The sequence below is a fragment of the Hemicordylus capensis genome, chromosome 17 (genome assembly GCF_027244095.1).
Source record: "Hemicordylus capensis ecotype Gifberg chromosome 17, rHemCap1.1.pri, whole genome shotgun sequence".
NCBI classification, from domain to species: Eukaryota; Metazoa; Chordata; class Lepidosauria; order Squamata; family Cordylidae; genus Hemicordylus; species Hemicordylus capensis.
This window is the reverse complement of record NC_069673.1, coordinates 3935793-3941934: the sequence shown is the minus strand read 5'-3', so window position 1 is coordinate 3941934 and position 6142 is coordinate 3935793.

Here is a 6142-nt window from a genome sequence, read left to right as displayed (position 1 = left end):
GGTTTGTCAGCTTCTAACAGGGTTTGTGAGGCTTGTTGTTGCCCCGACATTCGTTCCCTCACACACACCCCATTCCAAGAAATGTAGCTGGGCACTTGTGGCAGAGAGGAAAGTTCACTCTGCGCATGCTCAGAGGCACTAGGCTTGTCCACACAACCGCCAGCAGGGTAGGAGAAGTGCCCAGCCTGAGTAGAAGAGCTGGGCGAGCTCCCAGTTTCCGGCTGTGTGCTTCCAAACTTAACTCTTTTAATTATTGGATTCTCTGTCCCTTGTACTGCATGTGATTCTAGCTCCCTACTGCTTAGAGGTCTTTTTTGAGGAGGGATGATAGTTTAGTGCAGTGCTAGAAAACACCTGCTTTCTATGCAGAAGGTCCCAGGTTCAATCCCTGGCAGCCTCTTCAGGTGGAGCAGGGAAGGACTTCTGCCTGAAAACCTTGGAGAGCTGCTGCCAGTCAGTGTGGTCAGTACTGAGTTAGCCCGACCAATGGTCTGACTCAGCAGGGGGCAGCTTCGTTGATATGCTCAGCCAGTTTTCTCCGGCCTTCCGACAGAAATAACGACCGTGGGGGACAGGGAGAGATTATGAGCAAACGCTCTGTTTGGAGAAGCGTTGAGATCTTTATTCAGCTGGCAACCGACTTTTAAAAATAACCCTAAGACAATTATCCATGGTGGCAGCTAGATTCGGTCCAAAACTAATATTGACTTTTGAGGCATAAGGAGGATTGGTCTCCCTTGAAAACACCCACATTTGTGCGGGCTCCAAAGCAAATAGGGCACGGGGAACCCACGGTGTATTTTTCTGGGAGGGGTTCTGCGGCTTGTAGAAAAGTAGATAATTTCTTCTTCTTCTCCTTTTTCACCCCCACTAGCTTAGTCTTTGAAGAAGTAGATTTGAAACCCGCCCAGCTTAGAATGAGCGGAGCTGACTCCTAAGAGAGGACGTCTAAAATGGAGAAATGCTTATTTGACAGAACGTCCTGGTAGTGACAGGAAGCCGCTTCTCCGGTTGACATGCTTGCCCACAGCTTCCTGAAAACGGTGCAGCATGAGCACAGGAGCAGAGAGCACCAGCGAGTAAGTGTAGACGTGAGCGCCACTTTCAAAACCTCGGACTTGGTCCGCTCTCCCAAAAAACCCGACTGGCCCAGGTTGTGTCTGGGAAATGGCCGCAGCGGCTTCCTTCCATGCCTAAAACGTGCGCGCAGGGAAAATGTGGGTAAACCCACCAGTGTGTCCCTCTAAGGCATGCACACACGTACGTGCATGCGCTCACAAGTTTTTGGAGGTCCGCTCAGTTAATTTTAGGTCCTGCTCAGGTTGAATCCGGAAGGCCCCACTCTGAATGCAGGTAGGCACATAGTGCCTGGATACACTCCGCCCAAAACCAAACTCATTCCACACACTGATGAAAAAAGTTAGAGAGAACACTGAAACCCACAGTTGCTAAATGTTCAGCGACCCCAGTCTGGGGCACAGCTTCCAGCCACTTTGCTGAAGCGAAGCAGGTCTTGATGTGGTCAGTGCCTGGATGGGAGACCCATTTCTGCCTCTTTTGGAGATGGGGCTTGCGCTCAGTAGAGGAACATCTGCTTTGCGTGACAGAGGTCCCCGGTTCAGTCCCTGCTAGCATCTCCAGGTTGGGCTGGGAGAGGCTCCGGCCTGAAACCTTGGAGAGCTGCCACCGGTCAGAGTAGACAGTACTGAGCTAGATGGCCTGATGGCCTGACTCAGTATAAGGCAGCAAGCATAGTGGTCCAAGAGCATCTGTTCCACGGTTGACCATTAGCACCGGCATCGTAGACATTCAACAGGTGCAGCCTTTCTGGTTCTGGTGGCAAAGCTTCACCAGTTGACCGTCTACCTGTTACACCTCCATTAAAAGTGTGCAGGCGTTTCAGGGTGGTGGCGGGAGGCAGCAGCTCTCCCGTGGAGGAGCAATGCACACAGGGATTTTTGCATGCCCCAGCAGGCGTCAGGATTAATCCCAGCTCAGCTCCTGCCAGGTGACCACAGCAGCAGTGATTTGGGAGGTTCGCTCCAGCCGCTTCCCAGGCACCGTGAGACTTTTCCACTTGGCACACGGGCCTGCTGGCATCTGACACAAAAACAGGGGGGCCCAGAGGCCGAACTAAGCTCCTTGCTGCCCCAGAACAAAAAGCTAGGCATGCATTCAAAGGCAGCCAGCATGAATAATGGAGTCCTTGGCTCGTAAATTCTGATACTCTAGTAAAGTCAACAACCACCCTTGTTGCTTAGGAGAAATGGGAGAGGTTTGCCTTCAGCCTGACATGGGACTGAGCTTGCTTCCTCTTCCAGACCCCAATGCTGTCAACCTCTTCTCTGCGGGCAGTGTGGGGAGAATTGAGGCTTACCTGTTGAATGTCTGCCGACTGCCGGCCGTGCGGAAGGTTAAAAAGCAGGGATAACTCCAAGGACAAAATATTTCCTGCACCCCCTTTTACTCCCCCGTCCGCCAGACTGGAACTCGACAGCAAAACGTCAGACCATCCTGTCATTGCATAATATGGTCCTTTAGCTTAGTTATTTGAATAGGCCTCCGTTGTTTAAAGAAGCATCGTTCACTCTCTCCTCTGCTGCTCCTCCAGAATATATTTATTCTTAGTGGAAACCGGCAGAAAGGGAACCGATCCAAAAGGAAACGGAGATGCCAGTTCAAGAAATGTGGAAGATTTATTCCGTGTTCCCTCAAGGATCTGGCACACCTCCTTAGACCCTATGACCCACTGAAACTCATAGAAGCACTGAATTCCTGCTGCCCCCCAACCCCCCCGCTGAAAAATTTGCAACCGCAGAACGGGACCAGATCCTGATTCATTCTGTTCTGGCTATTTAGTTAATGAAGAAAAGCACATTTACTATATGCACATGCATAACACACCATTCACACAATGAAAAACTTGTGTTCTACCCGGGTTTGGGAGCTGTGTGTGCTCCCAATTTTTAGATGAGTGGAAGCAAGGTAGGAGGGAAACCTGGGTAGAAGTGATTGTGTGGAAGCAAAGTAAGAAGAAAAGCTACCCAGGTTTCCATCCTACCTTACTTCCACACAACTGAAAACTGGGAGCACACACAGTTCCCAAACCTGGGTAGAACACAGTTTTTGATAGTGTTAATGACCTCCATGTATAGTTTTCTATCTCACTCCATACCCCGGATCTGTTTCCCATCCTCTGTTGTCTCTCCTGCATCAAGGTCTCGATTGGAAGCTCCCTGGGGCAGGGACTTGTCATTTTTTCTCTACATAAAGCACAGTGCACATTGATGCTGCAATATATACAATAAAGCCTTGAAGTAACCCTTACCAAGGGCGGGGGGGGGAGAGGAAACCCTCAGCAAGAACAAATTAAAGAAAAACACAGTTTTATTACGGATATAACCGAAATGGGAGCAAGAACACTTTTTAGAATCCAGCCATCGCTGGATTTAAAATCTCCGTCTCCCAGCATTTTTACACAACATATTAAAAGCACTTCTGATAGGGTTGGTTTTGTTTTTGTTTTTAAAAGGGGTGGGCAAGGTTGATCCAGCTCTCGAAACCTTGAAGAGGTTGCCTTGAAGGGACCACACAGGGGTCAAAAGCTTTTCTTCCCCATCATTAAGGAAGTTGGGTTCCTTTGGAAACGGGCGCCACGGAAACTGTTCCCTGGCTCTCTTGCTCTGCTCCCTTCCCTTGCCATACCAACAGAATGTACACTATTCACGTGGGATGAAGCACAGCAGAGGGAGATATCTTTTTAAAAAGCAAAAGCCGTATCTTCTAGTCCAGGTGGGCAGAATACCTGCAGGGCCTTTTCCACACAGGGCTTTGAGCTCACATCTTCTCCAGAATGGAGGGTGAGCATTCACATACTGGCCAGATTTACCCCCGAAGCCCCTGCGAGCTATCGGGGATCAGTTCGCACACAATTCGGGTTTTTTGTTGCACATTTGAGTATAGCCCGATTTATATCCAGGGTTAAAAAAAAAACACCCCACTTTTTGCGTCGGATTTGGGGGGGCAACTTCAAACTCACAGTAAAGCCTGCTATGTAAAAAACGCCCAGGAGATGCAAAAGGTGCTTCAAGGACTGAGAGTAACCACACAAGACATCAACCCAGATGCAACCACACCCCTGAGTCGGCACATGCTTTTGCTGAGTCACGCTCTGTCTCCCAGTGCTGCAAAGCAGGAGTAAAAAGACATCGCAATACCGATGAACTCAGCCCCAAACCCCCATTCACACATTATGCTGAAACACTCATACGAGTGTACAGTGTATCCAGGTACAGATTTGTTCACAGGCACAGTCATTCACATGTTATGCTGAACTTGGGTACAGCAGTACACTTCCTTTCTATACCATGCATTTGAAGGGCCTGTATCCAAGTTCACTTTTAAAACAAACCCAGGTACAATCATTCACATGAAAACGTGTACAAGTGCACAGTTATCTGTGCCCTCGCATAACATAATGTCTCAATGGGGCTAAAGTGAAGCTTGTTGATCTACCAACACCAACTGTTCTTGGGCATTAGCGCGCATGTGTTGGCCAATGGGCATGCATACTCTTTTGCAAGATTCTAGGGTTGCTTTTGTGATGGTCAATAGGGAGGTCAAATGTCCTACCCAAGTTCAGGGGGTGGGCATGCTCTTGGATTTTGATCTCTGCAAGGAAAACGCAAAAGAGAAGGGAAGGAAGTGATCAGTCTGTGTGTCATGCATGCACAGTTCCCAAACTTGAGTAAGGACCCTTATTTATTGTTAGAAGTGAGAATTCTAAAGCATTGCTCTGAGCATTGCAGTAATTTCTGCTGGCCACTAGAGGCATGAGGAATTAATAGGTCTCTCTTGGTCAGTTAGAGACAGTTAGAAATGTTCGGGTGTTGTTGAAGGCTAGTGCCTGTTTGTGTATGTTGTTCTATGTCTCTCAGTATGTGATGTTTAGTTTCTTAATAAATCTTCTTTTTTTAACTCATCCTAATGTCTCCAGATAACCTCTTGGGCCAAAATTCTTTACTGTCAGGGCATACTCCGCTGTGTGAGGACTTTAATGTTTCTCCTCACCCCTTAACATTTACCAGTGTGTCAGCTTGTCTTTGTGATTCATGGATGACCGGGTTTTACAAATATGGCAAATATGTATATACCGCTTTTCAACAGAAGTTCCCAAAGCGGTTTACATAGATATAAATAAATAAATAGATAGATAGAGAAATAAGATGGCTCCCTGTCCCCAAAGGGTTCACAATCTAAAAAAGAAATGCAAGACAGACACCAGCAACAGTCACTGGAGGGATGCTGTGCTGGGGATGGATAGGGCCACTTGCTCTCCCCCTGCTAAATAACGAGAATCGCCACTTTTAAAAGGTGCCTCTTGGCTCAGTTAGCAGGGGACAAGAATTTTCAGCCCTGTAAACTTTACCATGTGTGTGAAAGAGCATGAGCAAATTAGTTTAGGATCCACGTATCTTGAAGATACAGTTCTGGTCTGTGTATAACCATAACGGCCTTGGAAAACAAGTCTGAAATAAGGCTGCTACCTGTTCTTCCCTGGCAGGGTTCTGAGTCTTTCCCAGAAACCAAAATCAAGTGGAGCAATTACATCACCATTTTGCCATGCTGGACAGAGCTTCACCTGTTGGATTCCTGTCTGTGCAAGAGTTAGTGAAGAATGTTGCAATAGAACAGAAGAGCCAGAAGGATGGTACTATAAGGTATGGGGAATTTTAAACATAGACAGGACCTAGAGTCACATTAAGGTCACTATGAGTGCTAAATACTCAAATACCTCTTTGGAGTTTCCTGATACATACAGTTTTGAGTACACCCCTCTAGAAAATGTTCCATTTCAGTATTTTAGTTTTTTTAAAATAAACTTATTGTTTTTATTTATTTTGTATATGTGTACACCACCCCAAACTCACGTCTCTGGGTTGTTTACAACAAAGATAAGACAAATTAAAACAGTAATCCAAACATTAAAACAGTCTACAACCATAAATTCTAGTTAAAAAGCTTGGGTGAATAAATGCACCATAAGAGTCTTTTAAAAAGCTGTCAGAGACGGAGAGGCTCTTAATTGGGCAGGGAGCTCATGCCAAAGCCATCTATCACTAGCCACTAGCCTTGTGGCTAG